Raw genomic sequence first — 20,757 nt, 5'->3', positions numbered from 1 at the left:
AAATTGTACTGCTTGCAAATACCAAGTACATTTATTCTTTATGCAATAAATGTCAACTTTTCCCTTAATAAGCTTTCCTTTTACAAGCCTAGGAAGAGAACAGCAATTTGTTAATGCCATTTAATTGATTAAAATGGCACACTCTCTGGATTTTTTTTTCAGCTTCCTCACATTTGCTTCTTCCCACAGGGTGCCTTAAATCTGAGCTGCAACGTTCTATGGCTGGACACACTGAAGGATGCTGGGAAGTGTGTGTACCCAGCACTCCTCACTTGCAGTGCAAACAGATCAGGGAGGAATATTCAACTCCTTAATTTTCATCTGTCAGCACATCTGTCATTGAGCCTATGAGAGTCAAGAGTGATCAATGGTGCCACCATCGTGGCTATACTTTCCTTTGAGTAGGAAAGTAAAATGGGCAGTTTACTATACAGTTTGACTTTGGGGACTGGAATTGTAGCTCAGCAGTTAAGAGCACAGGCTGCTCTTCCAGAAGAGCTGGGATTCGAGTCCCAGCATCCACATGGTGGCTCACAACCATCTTTAACTCTAGTTTCAGGAGATCCAACATCCTTTCTTGGCATGTATACACTAGGCATGCACATGATGCACAAATAATTATAAATAGATAGATAATATAAGTAAAATCATTTTTAAAGAGTTGTACATAGATTTTAAAACACACTGCAGCCAGAAACAGCACATAGACTGACAAAAAGTACTTCAGTCTCTTCCCTCTTTCCACTAGGGAAATGCAAGCCATGGGACGCTGAACAATGAGGGATGAGATGAGTTGCTTTCAACAGCTAATCTGGTAACTGAGCCAGGTAACCAGCTAAAGGCAGAAGTTCCACAAAAGCAATAGAAAATCTCTTATACTTACTAAAAAAGGCTAACACATGCTGCACCTGACACATTTGGGTCACTCACGTAATAATCACTGGACATGTACAATGAACATAGTCATGAAATTTTTTTTAAAAGCTGTCTTTAAAAGAAGAGGAAAGGCTCCCACAGAGTGTTGTTTGCTGCAATTAATGGAAAGAGGGGTCTTAAAAATAAGCTCAAACTTTTAAAATCTGTGTGACATGTGTATATGGGATGATGCATATGTGTTCGTGACTATGTGAGTGCAGGCATGCACATGGCGTGGCATGAATGTGGAGGTAAGATGACAATGTCCCATGACAGTCTTCACAATCTACTTTGTCTGCAGCGGAGTCTCTTGCTTACTGCTGCATTCTCCAAGCTAGCTGGCCTGTGCATTTCTAGGAGTCTCCTGTCTCTACTTCCCACCTTGCTGCGGGTACACTGGGACCACCGATGAGTGTTACTACAACAAATTTATTCTTCATTAATCCAGTTCAGGCAGTAAAGACTAGATACATCTCATAAGATAGTCTTCATCTGAGAGATGGAGAGATGGTTTAGCATATAGAAGAGCTTGGTACCAAGGATGACCTGAGTTGAATCCCAGGGAACTACGCAGTCAAAAAAACTGACTCAGGCTGGAGAGATGGCTCAGAGGTTAAGGGCACTGACTGCTCCTCCAGAGGTCCTGAGTTCAATTCCCAGCAACCACATGGTGGCTCACAGCTATCTATAATGTGATCTGATGCCCTCTTCTGGCATGCAGGTGTACATGTAGGCAGAGCACTGTATACATAATAATAAATTAATAAATCTTCAAAAAAAAAAAGAACTGACTCCCACACATCGATCGTTATCTGATTTTTACATGCACCTGTGCCTATTTCTCCCTTGTATGTGTATACACTAAAAAAAAAATCAATTTAAATCAAGAAGATCTTTGTATAGATTCATTTCTTTTTATTTTATGTACATGGTTATTTTTCCTACATGTATGTATGTGTTCTGTGTGCATGTCTGGTGCCCATACAAGGCAGAAGAGGGCATAAGATACCCTAAAACTCTTCTTCCTAAAATAGTGGTGAACCTCCATGTGGGTTCTAGAAACTGAACCTCAGGTCATCTGCAAATGCAGCCAGTGCTCTTAACCCCTGAGCCCTCTCTCCAGCCCTTACAGCAAAAAGGCCTTAAGTAGAGCATCAATAACTAAGACTGCAAAGCAAACAGCTCTCACAGATCAAAGCTTTGGGCAAGATTCAGCGTGGCTATATCGGAACTTTTCCTGAAGGGCCTGGGGCTCAAGCAGGTGTCTCAAACACACACAACTAAATAATTCACTTCCACTGTCACCTGAAAAGAGACCAGAACTCAGGGTTATGACCCTGTCTTCAGTGAGTTAAGGTTCTTTCAATGCCAGGAAGACTGAGAGGAGATGGAGATCATAAGAAACAGATGTGTGGTCTTGTTGTTGTTTTTTAAGATTTATTTATTTATTATTATGTACACAGTGCTGAAGAGGGCATCATATCTTATTATGGATGGTTGTGAGCCATGATGTGGCTGCTGGGAACTGAACTCAGGACTTCTGAAAGAGCTCTTAACCTTTGAGCCATCTCTCCAGCCCCAGTCTTGTTATTTTTAAGTTGCTTAAAAATCTAAGACATCTAAACATCTAACATATGTTGGATGGTTCTAATTTAAATGTATAATTGAATAGTTGATTTTTAGACCTACAAGTTTTAAATTAAAATGCATCAATGTTGTATTTGTACATATGATTAGAATACATAAAAGCAATTGACATGTACAATACTTGAAATTCCATTTAGTGAATAAACTACAGTTTGAGGACCTAGAGACAAATGACTTGTTCCAAGTATGTAGTTCTTAGGAAAAGCAGATCTGTTAATGTCTAAAACATATAAGGAACTGTAATTAGTCATATTAATGGCCGAGCTCTTAAACTAATCGTCAGTTTGCTAGATTTATAAATAGAATAGATATTATGACCTGATTTAAAGGCTCAACTAAAAATATTTGAGTTTGTAATTTTTATGCATCAAATTCTAATTTTAAAAAGAAAAACAACTGCAAATACATCCTCTACAAATGACACCAGAGTTTCAGCATTCCTGACTATGTGTCTCCTTTGATTCTGGTCTGTCAGGACTTCGTCTTCTATGGAACAAAATCCTGAACCATAAGAAGCTACCTTTTCAAAAGAAAAAAATTATTAATGTACTGGATGTGACTCTATTTCCTTACTATATTTAATCTCCAGAATAAAATCATAAAATAATAAAAAGTCAAGTTCAAATTAGCATCTGGTACCTCATCCCATTTTCGAACACTATGGCTACATAACATTTTGGCTTCACAGTAAGGGAACTTCCTCTCTCTCTCTTTGGCCTTCAGCTTGAGGACAATTGCGTTTGAGTTTTCTGTGTCTCCCTCTGTATCAGTCAAATTTTTACAGAGGTTCTCTCACTCTCAGTTGCAGCTCAATGGCTTTTTAGAAGGACGGAGAAATGGAACTGGGGAGATGCCTTGGTGGATAAAGGCATCTGCTGTGAAGCATGAGGATCTGAGTTCAAATCCCCAGCACTCTCAGGAAAAGCTGAACATGGTTGCACATCCTTGCAAACCCAACAGTGAACAGATGAAGACAAACAGATCCAAAGAGCAGCCTAGGTGAAACGCCATGCTTACAGTTAAGGAGAAACCCTGTTTCTAGGCATAGGGAGGAGAGTAATAGAGGGAAACAACATTCACGGCCTCCATGTGTGTGCCTGTGTATGTATCTGTGTGTCGTGTGTGTGTGTGTGTGTGTGTATAGGTGTACGCACACACACACATACAACACGTGTATATGCCACCCTCACACATAATATCCCAATAAAAGAATGAAATATCAATGCACATAGTTGCAGAATCGATTGTAAATGTTTACAAACTGAGCTCTATAGAAACCAGAGCAGAGGAGACTAAAAGTACAGAGTGCTGTAGAAATGGTAAAATTCTCAAACAAGGGCTAGAAGTATAATTTTAATATTTCTGAAACTGAAGAATTAAAAACACTACCAAGTATATTGTATGAAGCTGTAGAAGATACTATTTAATAATTAACGTTGTCTCCTGTGCCAGTGTGTTCCAGGCTCTTCCCCACTGAACAGAACACCAACAGCCCAGGTCGTAAGGTCAACAATTAATAAATGAGACCTCACGAGGCTGAGAAGATTCTGTAAGGCAGGAAACATTGTCAACAGAACAAAGCAAAGATCTTCACCAACCCTACATCTGACTAAGGTCTAATTTCCAAAATATATAAAGAACTCAAGAAATTAAACACCACCAAACCAAAGAACCAAATTGAGAAATAATGCTCAGAACTAAACAGAGAATTCTCAACAGAGGAATAGTGAATGGCTGAGAAACACTTAAAGAAATGCTCAACCTCCTTAGTCACCAGGGAAATACAAATAAAAAAACAACTCTGAGATTCCAACAGAATGGCTAAGATCAAAAATGCAAGCGACACCACATGCTGGCAAGGATGTGGAGAAAGAGGAACACTCCTTCATTGCTGGTGGCAATTACAGCCACTTTGGAAATCTATCTGACGCTATCTCAGAAAAATGGGAATAAGGCTTCCTCAAGACCCAGCTATTCCTCTCCTTGGAATATACCCAGAAGATTCTCCAGCACACAACAAGGGCATATGCTCAACCATGCTCATAGCAGCCTTATTCATAATAGCCAGAACATGGAAACAGCCTAAGTGTCCCTCAGTAGAAGAATGGATAAAGAAACTGTGGTACATATACACTATGGAATACTACTCAGCTATTAAAAACAAGGAATTCCCGGAATTTGTGGACAAATAGATTGAACTAGAAATGATCATAATGAGGGAGCTAACCCAGAAGCAGAAAGACTCAACTGGTATATACTCACTTATATCAGAACACTAGCCCAAGGGGCATGTCCCATGAAAGTCTTCACTTACCAGGAAAGTGGGACAGAGGGGAGGACTTCCTATTGGGACTCTAGATGAGAGAAGCATGGGAGAATGGAGAAATAGAAAGATCCAGAGGGTCCTAGAAACCTACAAGAGGAACATTATGATGGGCAGATCTGGGCCCAGGGGTCTGCTCAAACTATGGCACCAGCCAAGGACAATACATGCAGTAAACTTCAAACCCCTACACAGATCTAGCCAATGGACAGGACCTTCTCCACAGTTGAGTGGAAAGTGTGGACTGACTTTCACAGGAACTCTGGTGCCCTGGATGGGGAGGCCTGGTGGCACTCAGAGGAAGGATAGCAGGCTACCAAGAAGAGACTTGATACCCTATGAGCATATACAGGGGGAGGAAATCCCCCTCAGTCACAGTCATAGGGGGAGGGGAGTAAGGGGAAAATGGGAGGGAGGGAGGAATGGGAGGATACAAGGGATGGGGTAACCATTGCGATGTAATATGAATAAATTAATAAAATACATATATAAAAGAACTGAAATTGTAAGCACAGATTATATACATATATATCTAGAGTCACATAAGTATACAGATGTAAAAACAGATTAGGAGAGCAGGATGTGAGCAGCCTTGTCATCCATGTCAAAGTGAAAACCATGTCACGATATATGTAAGAAATATACATGATATATTGTAAGTCAAGAAATACTGTCACACATGACCTGGAATGCACTATCCAATATAATACTTACCAGTCACATATGGCTTGTGAGCAGAAACACATACATTCAAGTTGGCATACCTTACAAGTTTGAAGCACACCAAGATTTTCAAAAGCATATGAAAATATAACTTCCACAATAGTACTTATGTGAATTGTAAGTTGGATAATAATACATTAGATGTACGTCTCAAATATTATATAAATTTGATATATGTGTACTTTTTCACTGTGGCTACTAAATAATTTAAATTATTAATGTGGCTTACATTACATTTCAATTAGATAGGACTATTTTAAAGTTTTGGTGTTAGGCATTGGAACTAACCACACAACTACGGGCTTGCCTCAGAGAAACAAAACTAAAAGAAAAAATATATGGGACGGAAGCTGTGTGTGTGTGTGTGTGTTTGTGTGTGTGTTTGTGTATGTGTTTTTGTGTTTGTATGCGTGTTTGTGTGTGTGTGTTTGTATGTGTTTGTGCGTGTGTTTGTGTGTGTGTGTTTGTGTGGGTGTGTATGTGTGTGTGTTTTTGTGTGTGTGTATGTGTGTGTATGTGTTTGTGTGTGTTTGTGTGTGTGTTTGTATGTATGTGTTTGTGTGTGTGTTTGTGTGTGTGTGTGTGTTTGTGTGTATGTGTATGTGTATGTTGTGTTTGTGTGTGTGTGTGCAGCACCAAGAAGCAATCTAGGATTGGGAGACAGCATCCTCCTCCACTATCTAAAACCTATGTCTTAATGGAAGAGAAGAGTAACAAGCAAAGATAATTTACAATGAAGTTCTGTGGCCTATAAATACTCTACTCTATTTTTAGATTTTTTTTTAATAAGGAAAGAATCCATAGTGCTTGGATAGATTTTGTTGGTCTGTGGGAAGAGGTTCCACTTTAGGGATCTCTTCCTGAAGAAGTTATTTGGAGAGGAATCTTGGGCACTGGAAAGATGCAACTAGGAAAAATGTGGAGGAAAGTACCAGATGTTCTCTATGAAAAATGCTTCTGATGGCAGTGGACCGAATATGTAAAAGCAACAGAAAGGTAGGTGGGGCTCAAGACGAACCATGAGGATCCGCAGATACAAGTGTTGCCCACCTCTGACCTCACTGATGAGGACTCTGAAGTTTATTCCAAGTACAACAGGACCCATCAGATAGGTGGGAACAAGAAACGAACTAACACAACTTTTTATTTAATGACCAATTTTCTTCTGGAGTTATAAGTAGTAAGTCCAAAAGAAAAAGATCTCATTGCCACTTTCAAGGTTAGTTAAGGAAGAATAATGAAATCAAAATTTTCATCAGATGGAGAATTCATTATTGAGAATAAATGTGGGGGTCACTGTGCATCAACAGAAAGATAACTATTCCTGGGACTCTGTCAGGCTTCACTGCTCAGTGACACTTGAAGGAGAATTTAGGTTCCTACTTCAGTGTCTTCAGAGGAAGTAAATACTTTCTTCCTGGGTCCTCTCTACTACCCAGCAACGCGTGGGACACTTGTCTCCCAGTCCTCAAAACATTCTGTAAAAGTGTTAGGATGACCTATCCTATATTAGAAGAAATGGGCCCCAAATTTAAATGACTTGCATAGGATTCTGATATTTTTACATTTATTGGTTCTGCACACATTAGTGCACCCATGCACTTGCACGTGCACATGCCATGGTGTACATCAGAAACCAGAGAACATGATGTGGGAGTTGATTCTCTCAGCTTGCAGCTCCAGGGGATCTGAGGTCCTCAGGCTTGGAGGCAAGAGCCTTTGGAGCAGTGTGCAGTCACTGGCTGAGCCATCCCACCAGCCCTTGCCTAGGATTCTTAAGCCAATAAATGACAGAGTTTGAATTTACACATAGCTTTTCTGATGCAAAGCACCAAGCTATTTTTATAGCCCTCTTCTCAGACATAATAGGTTTCCTTAGCATTTTAAAAGACAAATATCAAAATGAATAATCTACTTGGAGGTAAATAGTGGTAATTGCTGTCAGTTCCCAACAGTCAGTTATTAGAGATTCGACAATGTAGGATGATTTGCTTGTAATTATGCAACTCGGTAGTGGCCAAGCTGGGATAATTATTAGATTTTCTCAAATGCTTCTATTGTTAGCCAATCCCCTCTTCGAAAATTCAAAAGTTTAAAGCCATACATTGGGCCTAAGCATGAATATAAATTTCCAAGTAATAAAGGTTAATTGAGCTATAGAAATGCTTATCAAAAGATACATCTGCAAATACAAAGCAAGAATAATTGGAGAGTGGTTTCGAAGACGTCGAGGAAGCAGCTCCATGGGTGACGGACAGTGGTGAGCCAGATCCCCACCACCATTCCAGGCTAGTGCGTCGATTCTACTGATCAATCAAGAGTCCTACGCAGCAGTCATTACAAACTGTGCTCTAAATTGAACAAATGCTTGTTGTGTTTCCTCTGTGATTTCCCAATGAGACTTTGCGGCATATTGCTGAGAGTATATCAAACACCCCCACAAAAAAAATCCATGAAAATGGCATTTATTAATATTTACTATATGGCATTTTCTTAAGATATATTGTGTATGGTCACTCATTCAAGTCCGTTGAGGCGATTTCAGTGAAATAAGTAGAGAGAATTCTATTGCAAAAAGCACATGTTTTAAGATGTGTTAGGAAAAAGGAGAAAGTTTTGGGAATCACTTCTTTGAAAAGTGTGTTCCTTCTCACCCTGGCACCAGGGTGCACTCAAGCTCTAGAATCACTGAGTCTTAGCCAACTCCGTGCATTTAAGTCTCCCCAGTGTTAAAGGATGGGAGGGCTCCTTACAGACCATACATCTTTCTCTTTGATGAGAGTCCCTGCCTTAAGACTTATGTGGGAAAGGCAAATATTAAACAGGCAAAATCTTGTTATTATACTACAAACTGAATGAGTGATCTTCTTCGGTCTTATTTTCTTATCATACAAATAGAATTTAAGTCATTTTCATTCCAAAATAGCATCCTGCTGGCTACCTAATGGGATGTCAAAGGTTATAGAACGAAGTGGTATTTTTAGTGCTAGGGAGATGGCTCAGAAATTAAGAGCATTGGCTACTCTTCCAGGGGACCTAGGTTCTATTCCCAGCAACCACATGGCAGCTAATAACTATCTGTAAGTCCTGTTCCAAGGAATCTGATACCCTCTGCCCTCTTCTTGCCTCCACAGGCATCAGGCATGTACATGGTACATGGATATATTTGCAAGCAAAACACCCATATACATAAAATAAGCCTTTTAGAGAAATGGAAATTCTAAAAGGATACCATAAGCAGGCATGTTTTCAAAAGGTGTGCTTACATATCCACAATTACTGATTTGACATTTTTAAAGGCATATCATTATGCCCAGGTTAAATCATTAGGCTTTTCACAGCTAAACCAGGTTGGGGCTAGAAATGATAAAAATCGTGATCCAAAAGAGAAATGCCAGGGTCCCCAGGAGGCTGACAAGCAGGTCTCCTTAGCTTGGTTGGAGTGAGTAATTCCAGGCGGGCGTGGCACAAGCGTGAGTGTGAATTAGACTCTCTGTTTCTTGCTGACTGAAGTCTGCATGCTGCAGTTTAAAACGCTTGTTTCTTATCTAGAAAAGCATCTGCTTTTTGCCGCTAAAAGCAGGATCCTGAGGGAAGTGGTGATCTTTCCCAAGGCAATGTGATTAATAGCCAACTTGCAAATCTTAACTGCGAGACCTTCTGATGGAGCCAGCAGCGCTGAGTAATTGTTTCCATGAATAATCTTGATATATATTGCCTTTCTCTCCCGAATTGTAGACAGCGGCCCTCGCAGACGCTCTTCTTTCCCCAACCCCATAGCCTCAGTACCTAAGGCTATTTCACAAGTGATGCTTGCTGACCGCCACACACCTGGGCACCGGGCCAAGCAGCATCTTGCTCCTGAGAGGCTCGTGAGGAAAAACCATCAGCACAAGGCAGTACTTAACAAATGGGTATGATATGTCAAACTAGACTAAAAAGCCTGCTCCCCGGAGTTCCCTTCCTTTCATTAAAGTAAAAACGCGAGAATGAAACTGTGTTCTCAAATACGCAGAGGTAGGGAAATGAGATCTGACCGTGGCGTGAGGGCAATAATCCTTGCGAGGAGTAAAGAGAAAACGCGTCAAGAACAAAGCAGGATCAGATGCCTGGTTTTTTGAACCCTAGACTATGCATCAAGGCATTCACTTTGTGAATCTGTCCATAGGGTCACAGTCTCATCAGACATGGCTAAATTCTATCTTTAGGGTTCCTCTGCCCCTGACCTAGCTGCTCAGATTTCTGTCTAGCAAGCTTTCTTCATGCCTAAGAGATCTATGTAGGAGACAGGCCTGGTTTTACAAGGAACTGCAGTGTGGCAGACCCATTGTTTTCCTCTAGGAACATTCTACTTTCTTCCTGATAAGTCTGGAGCCACCTAATTCATTGCACCATGGGAAGACAGCTTCAGTTCCTTTTCACTTTTTAAAGGGTCCTACGAATCAGAACAGCCTGATGGGGTCTTAGAAAATTAAAATAAGCTCTAAGGTGAAAGCACAATGCAGATATGTGGAGGAGAGAGAAATAACAATCCCTCTGAGTCAGGAATCAGAAAGCCTGCTTTAAAAAAAAAAAAAAAAAGTCAAGACCTGTACCCTGACTCCTAGACATGAAACTGTGGGCAATTCTTGACATCACTATCATTGTAAGAGCTTGAATTTATAGTGTTTACATGAAACCAGCCCTTTACACGGCTTATCTGTTTTAATCCTCAGAGCAACTTTGCAGCAAAAATCTATTATATCACTTTCCAGCTGGAAAAAGCAATTCTGAAAACTTAATCAGCCCAAGGCTCTCCAACTAGTAGATGTCAGACCCCAGGGTTTCCACCCACTGCAAAGGCACTGAATTGAAATCATCCACCCTTTCTTCAATAATGATTATCACACTTTCCAGAGTCACGGGAAGGTGTTTTTAGCTTTTTGCCACAATGACTTAATGGCAGAAGGAAAAAAAAACTAATTTACTTCTCCTGGGTCTAAAGTAGCTTAAAGAGTAGCAGATTTGTGTTGTGCTTGGTGGGGGAGTTACCACCATCTTGGTTGACGTATGACAGTTTCACTGCAATGCTTAGCTGTGCTCCGTGTGGCTTCTCATCTGCACAGACAACCCTAAGCTGGTCCTAGTACAGATCAGAGATGCTGAGAAAGAAAACATGGAAGTCCTCCTGTGCCCTTGGATCAGAGCCTGGCACATTACTTACACTACATTCTGTTTTTTAAAATAAGTCACAAGGCCAGCCCAGATTAGAAGTGGGCTATTGATTGTAAAATCACATTGAAAATGGCACATATCCTAGCAAGAGTGAAGAATTGGGGTATTTTGCCATCACTCTACCGTAGAATATATGTAAATATGCTTTGTAAACTGCAAACTACCATCCCACTGGGTCCTTTCTAAAAACCTGCTCCCACTGAAAAAGTGTCAGCGCCTCCACAGATCCAAGGACAGCTTGTTCTCATAGCTGTCATGTCTTCGAGCTGAGTTTATAGAACAGAGTTAGACAATATGAGATGTCAGGCTTTTCCTGTGCACTCTGAATTCAGATGACTGGCGCCTCCCCCTTTGCTTCCCCAGTCTCCTGCCCTGAGAATCAAGCCACACTTACATTCTACTAAATTAGGAATGCTCCCCATCCCAACAACAACAACAAAAAAAAAAAAAAAACCAGAAGAAGAAAAATGTCTGAGCTTGGTGTCACTTACAGCTGCCTTTCTGGAAGTACATATTCCATCATTTTTATTGAGGTATCATGCTTTCTTCTGAAATCAAATCCCAGGTTTATAGTCTACAACACTTCGTAATTCCCCTCCATGGGTCCCTGGGAGACACGGTCTAGGAGGGCATCAAGTTAACCCCCCACATTTACACAAGGCCATGAAATTTAACATGATTTGGAAAAATAAAAAATAAAAAGCTGATGTAACGAGAAACTCTAGAGATTGCAGCATCTCTGTGTGAGAGCTGTTTGTATTTGTGAAGCCTCCCTCGAACAGCCTCCAGATGAGCCTGGAAGGATGTCAGCCCTTATCACAGCATCACACCATCTCCGGAGGCCGTTTGTTCCCACTGCGGCTGGCTGCACACTGGTGTCAGCCAGAGAGGTTTGAAAATCCCCACGTTCAAGTTACACCCCAGGATAATTAAATCGAATCACTGGGCTTGAGATGCAGCACCAGCATCCTCACCAGGCACCCCAACTTCCCTGAGGCTGAGAACTACTGTAAGAGCCATGCTTTCCTTGCCAATATGTGGTAGGTTATCAGTCTATTTCCCCTCTTTGATTTGGAGGATTTGCCATTAAATTTTTTTTGATGATTTTATTTTATTTTTCCATTTTATTATTTTATTCATATTACATCTCGATTGTTAGCCCTTCCCCTGTTTCCTTCCATTCTTCCCTCCCTCCCACTTCCCTTCTCCCCTCCCCTATGTCTGTGATTGAGGGAGACCTCCTCCCCCTATATATGCTCTTAGAATATCGAGTCTCTTCTTGGTAACTTGCTATCCTTCCTCTGAGTGCCGCCAGGCCTCCCCATCCAGGGGACGTGGTCAGAAAAGGGGCACCAGAGTTCGTGTGAGAGTCAGATCTCACTCTCCACTCAACGGTGGAGAATATCATGATAGTCGGCTAGGTCTTGGTAGGGTTCGAAGTTTAATGCCTAGGAGAATATTCTCCTTGGCTGGTGCCTTAGTTTGAGGAGGACCCCAGGACCCAGATCTGCCTGTCATAAAGTTCTTCTTGTAGGTTTCCAGGACCCTGTGAGTTCTACTATTTCCCCATTCTTCCATGTTACTCTCACCTAAAGTCTCAATAGGATGTCCTCTCCTCTGACCCACTTTCTTGGTAAGTAAAGTTTTTCATGGTACGTATCCCTTGGACTAGTGTTTTGATATAAGTGAGTATATACCATTTGTCTCTTTTTGCTTCTGGGTGAACTCACTCATTATAATAATTTCTAGATCAATCCATTTGTCCACAAACTTCAGGAATTTAAAAGATCCTTTGGAGTCAGAAGCGCAGCTAAGTCCCTGCCCTGTTACTTCAATGTTGTTAAGTTTCGAATCAAGTTAGTTAAACTATTTAGCCTCTCTGGGCTTTGATTTCCTCCTGAGAAAGATCATTCCTACCTGATGAAGTATTAGAAAGAGTGAAATAAGTATATAAAATGCCCCGTTGTGGATAAACACCTGTTTCTTTCCCCCTAAGGATTTCTGATAAAGATCCCTGAGCGCTGGTAGCCGGCTGAAGCAAACAGAAGGACTCAGTGTGTATTAATGGGCTTGAACACAGTGATGGAGCCCAGGTATTAACTTTCATGCACATCAGGAAATCCTGCTGCTGGTTCCCTCGGGGCCAATTACTACTCTATATCTGCGAGCTGGGGTCTACCTCACAGGGCATTTAAATGTCACTTGCTCTTATGTCCAGACACATAATCAGTGGGTTTTTATCTGTTCTTATTCATCTGTCCAGCACACCTGCTACAGCAAGGCCTGGGGAAGGCCACCAAGGGAGGTATGGCCCAGAACCCAGCCTCAGACTGCTTGCCACAAAAGCAAAAGACCAAAATAAAGTACAACCTCATCATTACAGAGATAATGCAGCGGGAGGGGGGATGTTATTGTGGAATAATAGTGGACTCATCTTCTTTGCTCCCTTCTTAAGTCCCTAGACAAGTCTCTAGCTGCACTCTGCACAAGACTGTGGTTACGTTGCTGGCACCTTTAAGCAACCTGGTACCACAGAGCAAATGACCTTTTCCCTCCCTGTGCTCTCTACACGGGTAACAAATAAAAGATGAATTTTCATGCCTCAGCTCTGGTTCATTTTTTAATCAGAGGAAAATCTTTACAAATTAAAGGAGCAAACCAGAAATTACTTTTTATATTGTTGATTAATTATATGCAACCAAATGATTTTTTTTTTTTCAGTGCTTAAAATCAAATGCTGGGCTTCATGCTTGCTAGGCAATCATTATCCCGTTGAGGTACATCCCAATCCATGTATTGAAGACAAGGTGGTGATTTGAATGAAAATGGTTCCCCATAGGCACAAAGGGAGTGAGTGGCACTACTGGGAGGTGTGGCCTTCTTGAAGTAGGTGTGACCTTGTTAGAGGAAGTGTGTCACTGAGGGTGGGCTTTGAGGTCTCAGATGCTCAAGCCACACCCACCGTCTCACTTTCTTCCTGCTGCCTGCCCATCCAGATATAGACCTCTCAGCTCCTACTCCAGCACCATGTCTGCCTGCACGCTGCCATGCTTCTCCCCAGGAAGAAAATGGTCTCAACCTCCATTTTCTTAATAAGAGTTGCCATGGTCATGGTGTCTCTTTATAGCAATAGAAACCCTAACTAGAACAGACAGTAATTTCAAAATCACTAACCTCAGTGGGAATCAGTCTCCCCTGGTAGCTTTTCATCGCACATGCTAGACTAAGTCCTGTGATTTATCTCCTCAGCCTGGTCAGAAGTGATGAATCTGTGCCGGCACAGCTTTACTTATCAACATCCCGTTCTTACTAACCCGAGTTCTTTGTGCTAATCTATTTGGCTTCTGTGCTTAGGGGACACCCAGCCAACCTTTAAGTTTGTGAAAAATCGAATTTCATCTTGATCAAAAGTAGTTGTTAGTGAGTGTTGTACAAGTCATTGATCATATATTTCAGTAAAATTAACCCTAGAATTTTTTTTTAAAATCACGTATCTACGTCTTTATGTATCTTAACATCTCCATCTTCCTCATCAGCGATCTGTAAACTATGGCCCAGGAACCAAATCAAAGCCACTGCCTACTTTTCTAAGTCAGGTGTTGGTTTACATAGCCACACCTCCAAGTTTGCACGTTGCCTGGGGCTGGTTTCCACTATGAGCTCAGAACTGATTGTCACTAGTCTGCAAAGCCAAAAGCATTTCTTCCCTGGACCCTGGCAGAGACTTTGCCCGCCCCTTCTCTTAACTGTTTGCATCATAGAAATGAGCATTGCTACAAAGTCCCTACACACTCCTCATATACACCAGCTTTGCTAGTGTCACAACCTTAGAGCTACTTTTCTGATGAAGGCCCTCAGAGAAAAGAAAGGCATAAACCTGGACCTCACTTATAAATAAAGCTGAAAAGGTACTAAAGAGAGACAATCTCTGATTTTCCAGGCAAGGAAACTGAGGCCGAGGAAGCTGAAGTGAGTCTCTCAGCACTGCCAAAAAAGAACATTGAAAGAGCCTGCAGCAGATTTATTTAATTAATAAGCTACTCGGTGGAAGTCAGTCTGTCCCCGGGAGGACCAAGAGCTTGCACACAAAGTAATAACTACATTGATGGGAACCCTCCATTCTGATTTGTTCCCTGAAGGTCTTTAAACGCTCACTAGCCCAGTACATTTTCATCAATTTTACTAGGAAATGGTGAGCAGATATGAAAGAACATCTTTGAAACACTGTTAGCTGAACAGACACCAGAGAGAGTTCCAGCACACGGCGGTTATTTACTTCCTGCAAGTCCTCAGGTATAACAGTCCAAATGAAGCACTTGTTTCACATTCCAGGTGTCCTCCACCTCCCTGGAGTTTAAGATAGACGATAGTTTAATTCTGCCACGTCACGATATTGACTACAAAAGAAAGAAACTCTGGGTGGTTCTGTGTCTCCAGTAGACCCTGGCAATTGTTCTTGCTAAAAAAAAAAAAAGTTTTTTTTGAAATTCAGTGTCAAGTAGGAAAGGTCAGAGAAAAAATAAAAAAGAAATGTAGTTAAAGACTATAAGACCTAAAACTCACAGCCACTACTCACGGTACCCTTTCAGACAGTGGCTATCAACCTATGGGCCATGGCCCCTTTAAAGAATCGAATAAATCTTCCACAGGAGTAGAATATTAGATATCCCACATATCGGATATTTAGACTGCAATTCGTATTAGTAGCAAAATTACAGTTATGAAGAAGCAATAAAATGTTTTTATGGTTGAGAGTCACCACAGCATGAGGAACTGTGTTAAAGGGTCTCAGCATTAGGAAGTTTGAAAACCAACGCTTTAATGCTAGGCACTGTGGTGGACGCTGGAGAAAGTGAGCAGACATCAGGCATGGTCCCCAGGTACCAAGGTCATGCTGCACACTCGAAAGCAACAGGATTTAGGAACACAAAGTAAAACCCACAATACAGTGAAGGATGCTGACAAGGCACTTCGGGCAGACTGTCTCCATGCTTCAAAATAAAGTGTTAAGTCATGAAAGTAGGGGATGGGTATGTGCTACCTAGTGTTATGTCATCTTGACATGAGCTACAGTCACTGGAGAGGAAGAAACCTCAACTGAGAAACTGTCTCGGTAAGATCAGGCTATAAGCAAGCCCTGTAGCCTTTTCTTAATTAGTGACTGATGTGGCAGGGTCCAGCCCATTCTGGGTGGGGCCACCCCTGGGCAGGTGTCCTGGGTTCTATAAGAAAGTAGACTGAACAAGGCAGTGAGCAGCGCTCCTCCATGGCCTCTCTGCATCAGCTCCTGCCTCTAGGTTCTGGTCCTGTTTGAGTTCTTGTCCTGGCTTCCTTCAGTGATGAACTACAATGTGGACATGTAAGCCAAATAACCCCTTTTCTCCCCAACGTGCTTTTCAGTCATGGTGTTTCATCGTCACAATAGAAGCCCTACTAAGATGGGGTGTGAATATGCAGTTTCATGTTCAAAGACAAGGGGAAAAAACAGAACATATTTTTTTAAAGTGGTGAACAGTGAAGCACGCTTGGAGGCTTGTGAGAGAGATGAACTTTGGATAGAACTTTGGGATTGGTCAGCCTCTGTACTGTGAACCCTATAGCAAACATTTGCTTTCCTGGTTTCTGGGACAGTCACTTATACATGCTTTTAATTGATAAAGTTGTCTTACAGTTTAACCTCTACAGGCTGGGAACTTCAGTGGCCTTCTGGCTCCTGTCTTCTATCAGTATCCTAATCTGATTCCAACGTTCTCAACATAAGACCGTCTACTTCAGTTTGAATGCTTCCTGTAATGGGGAACTTATTGCCCTGGGAAGCAGTTTACTCAAAATTTCTTTGTGGCGAACTGAAAAGTATGTTTCTGCAACTTCTTCTTGACTTCAATAAGACATGGGCCAGCAACCCTCCCCAGGGGAAAGGTTCAGATCACTGTAATTGGAGCCCAGAGATGATGGTTTAAAAAGTACACAGTGTTCAATATGCAACCAATCACATCCCCAGGTACAGTTTAATTCTGTCTTCCCAAGCATCCCTGGCGGGACCAAAGGTGTTAGAAATCAGAAACATCTCAAGGAGAGCTTGAACTTATGGACTCTGGGAACAAAGAAGGCTGGAGGTGGGGGTGGGGCAAAAAGAGGATCCTGGATAAAGCAAAACAGAAGCTGGGCCAGTGGGAATGGCTCAGCAGGTTTGGTGTCTACTGTACAAGTACAATGACCTGAGCTCCATCCCTAGATCCATGCAGAAATAACTCTACAAAATTGTCCTCTGATCTCTACATGTGCATGCATGCACATACATAAAAGAAGAAGAAGAAAGAAGAAGAAGAAGAAGAACAAGAACAAGAACAAGAACAAGAAGAAAGAAGAAGAAGAAGAACAAGAACAAGAAGAAGAAGGAAGAAGAAGAAGAAGAAGCAGAACAAGAACAAGAACAAGAAGAACAAGAACAAGAACAAGAAGAAGAAGAAAGAAGAAGAAGAAGAAGAAGAAGAAGAAGAAGAAGAAGAAGAAGAAGAAGAGACAGACAGATGATGTTAAGCCATAGGAGCTATAGAGAAGTCCCAGAAGCGCAGGCAGTGGCCCAATGATCCATAGGGCACTAGGAGGAGGCTTATATGATGTAACAGACACACCATAAAGGCTCTTTACCTTGTGAACAAGAAAGGTAATCATAAACGGAGTCAGAAAAGACAGCTACTCAACTCCTTTCTTACTTTATTCCTTACTCCTAAAAGACACAGTAACATCCTTCAGACGGCAGAGCATGCATTTTCTACAAAGAATAAAAGCCAGGGAGAGATAGATAGGGAAACAGCAAGACCCCATTATGGCTGCTTTATATGCATCGAAGGTCCTGGCCAAGATGAAGAACCTACAGATGATAGCAGATCCCTACAGCTCCAAATCTCAGAGAAATGAGTGTCAAGGGCTACAGCTTGGCTAATACTGTCCTAGGTGCCAAGACAGAGAATAACTGCATCCTATAAAATTGGGAAATTATACACTAAGAATCTATGGTACTAATAAACAGAACAAGGTGAGAGTTTAGTACTCAGGAGAGAGAAGATCAGGGAGTCACAACTAACACACAAAAAAAGTAGCTGACACTGGGCATAATGAATGAATCACTAATGAAATCAAACTGTGCTCACCATATTCTGCCCCAACCCTACGGGGCATTTGCCAACTTACACATCAAATAACTAAGGCAAATACTTAAAAGTTTTCAGATCGCTGTAGTATAACTGACAGAGTCCAGATTTGAACCACTCTCCGAGGCTGCCTCCACGAACAGTTCAAAGGTAATGAGGGCAGCCATTAAGGAGGTAAAGCTAAAAGCTGACTAAGTTTAGAAAGAATCATTGAAACAGAACTGGGAAGCAGACAGAGGCCATAAGGGAGACATTTCTTGCTGGAGCTCAGAGATCGTGTTGATAACAAAGAGAAATAATGTGAGAAACGAGAGGTTAGACTCAAAGCATGTGTAGTTCCATTCCCAGGGCATTTCCTAATTGTGTGCATCTTCTAAATTTGTTCCTTGATGTCAAGGTCTTTTAAGATCTTTAAGGCACTTTTAGTTGCAAGTAATTAAAATCTCTCCAAACACACACATGCCAACTACAGAACAAAATTGCAAGGAAAATGGACCTTTACTGGGTAAGTCCAAGGTCAGATAAGAGCCTACAGGATTCTGCATCAGCAGATGACTCCTCCCCTCCTGTGGAACTTGCAGTTGGCACAGTTACTGCTCCATGAAATGATATGACCTAGGATGCCCAAGGTATATGTGTGTATTTTATCTTTTCATGTAGACAAGTATTCTCCAACTTGTTTGGCCATGACCTACTATAAGAAATATATTCTACTTCCTGAACAAGTCCAGATACATAGGCAATCATAGGCAGCATATGATCCCTGAGTCATGCAACCATGGACCTCTGCTCAAAAGCCACTTGTAGGCTGGCTCAGCACTCTGGTAGTGGATATCAAGGTGACTTATAATAAAATCATAAAATTCAGAAAAAAAGTCCCCCAAAGATTTTCCCATCAGTGACGCTCAACACTTTTGAGGTAAATGACGCTTTTTTCCAAAAGCAACTCTTAAATAAAGGCCAGGGTGTAAAGTGAAAGGTCATCATTTACTTCACTATACAGTAAACAGAAGGCATAATTTCCGTATTTTCCATAATGGTTCCAATTCGTTTAAGCACCTAAACCATCATCCTACACACACACACACACACACACACACACACACACACACACACACACAAACATATGCACACATGCAGACATACACCTACACACATACACACACCTATACACATATACACACATACACACACAAACGTACACACATACACATACACATGTACACATGTACATACACACACACAGAGACGCACGCACATACACACGTACATACACGCACACATACACACACATGCATACACACACACACACACACATCACAGGGGTAGAGTGATAGATGGATCCGTAAATAAGGAAAGACAGAACTCATGAAATAATTCCGAACACCCTGTATCCGTTTGGTAGTTGCGGTTTCCTGGCTCACTCCTTCTTCCAGGCTTCCTGGCTCCCTCCTTTGAGGCTCTCAGTCTGATAGCCCACTCCTCTTGCCAGGCTCTAGCCAGGGAGGACAACGAGGACATGCATGCCACAATGGCTCCCTCGCTTCGTCCCTCACTGTGAGGAGCATATATTCTTTCCCCTGCACTAAAATGTTCCGCTATCCAAACCTGGCCTCCTCCCCTGGAGTCACACTTGTGAATGGAGTGCCAAAGGAGAAGATGAAGTGAGAGAGTAAAGCTCCTTAAGGTTTTTAATGAAGCCTAAATTCAAAGCGATTCAAAATATATCGTGTCTATTTCATTTCAAATATGAAACTTCAGTGCCCCTGCATGGAGCCAGAGTGAGGGACTCAGAACTCCCTCTACTCCTTTAACTCCCCGTTGCTATTTCGAAGCCCTGAAGGACTTCTAAAAATTCTGGTAATTTACTGAAACGCATATGGAAACTCACTAACATCTCACCAGTTGGGAAACAGAAAACACCAGTCAATTTCTTTCCCAGCCATGAAACACAAGACACTCACTTTGCCTGTTTAGTTTGAAACACCAAAAAGAACAGCACTTGCTTACTCAGATTACCCGGTGTCCATCAGCAGTGCCTGCCTGCACATCCTAGATCAGATTTAGGGGCATCCTGAGAAGTTTTTATCCAGTGTGAAATCCACATTAACTTGTGTGGCCTTTCAGAGTGGATAGGGTAATTCTTCTTTCCTAAGAAAAAGAATGCCTTGAAGAGATGTCATAAAAAGAGAGGAACAGTGTCAACCGCCTTGGGATACAGTATTGATGCTGACAGTGTTTCAGCTCAGGTGAGAGCTTGGCTCTCAACACTCGCGGCGCAACAAAGTAACCAAGCGTCCCTGACCAAAAGTGTTCCCAGAACACAGCGCTTTCAGTGTTGCTGTTGCTATTTGAATTTTGTTTGTTTTTATATATGTTCGTTGCTGTGAGGAAAGGGGGAGGGGAAGGGGAAGGGGAGAAGGAGTGGCGGGGGAGCAGGACAAGCTCAACAGAATCCAGGCTATCTAGAACTCACACAGATCCACCTGCCTCTGCCTCCTTAGGGCTGGAATCAAAGACACAAGAGCGCACAACATCTGGAGCATTCCATTTCTGAAGCAGGATAGTTTCCTGCAGACCACCTCTGTTTGCCCGGGACCGAGTCATTTCTGAGAACAAGTTGTGCACTGCTAACAGGAAAAGTACCAAAATGGAACCAAGTGGTCACCTAAAAGCCAATATAAATCCATGTCCTTAATATCACTGTAATAAAATGCTCCTGGTTCTGGCCCCGAATACTTAATCCCAACAAGATCCCTTTGATACTAGAGCTTGACAGTT

This window comes from Acomys russatus, chromosome 1 (genome assembly GCF_903995435.1).
Source record: "Acomys russatus chromosome 1, mAcoRus1.1, whole genome shotgun sequence".
Taxonomy (NCBI): Eukaryota; Metazoa; Chordata; class Mammalia; order Rodentia; family Muridae; genus Acomys; species Acomys russatus.
This window is presented reverse-complemented; position numbering follows the sequence as displayed.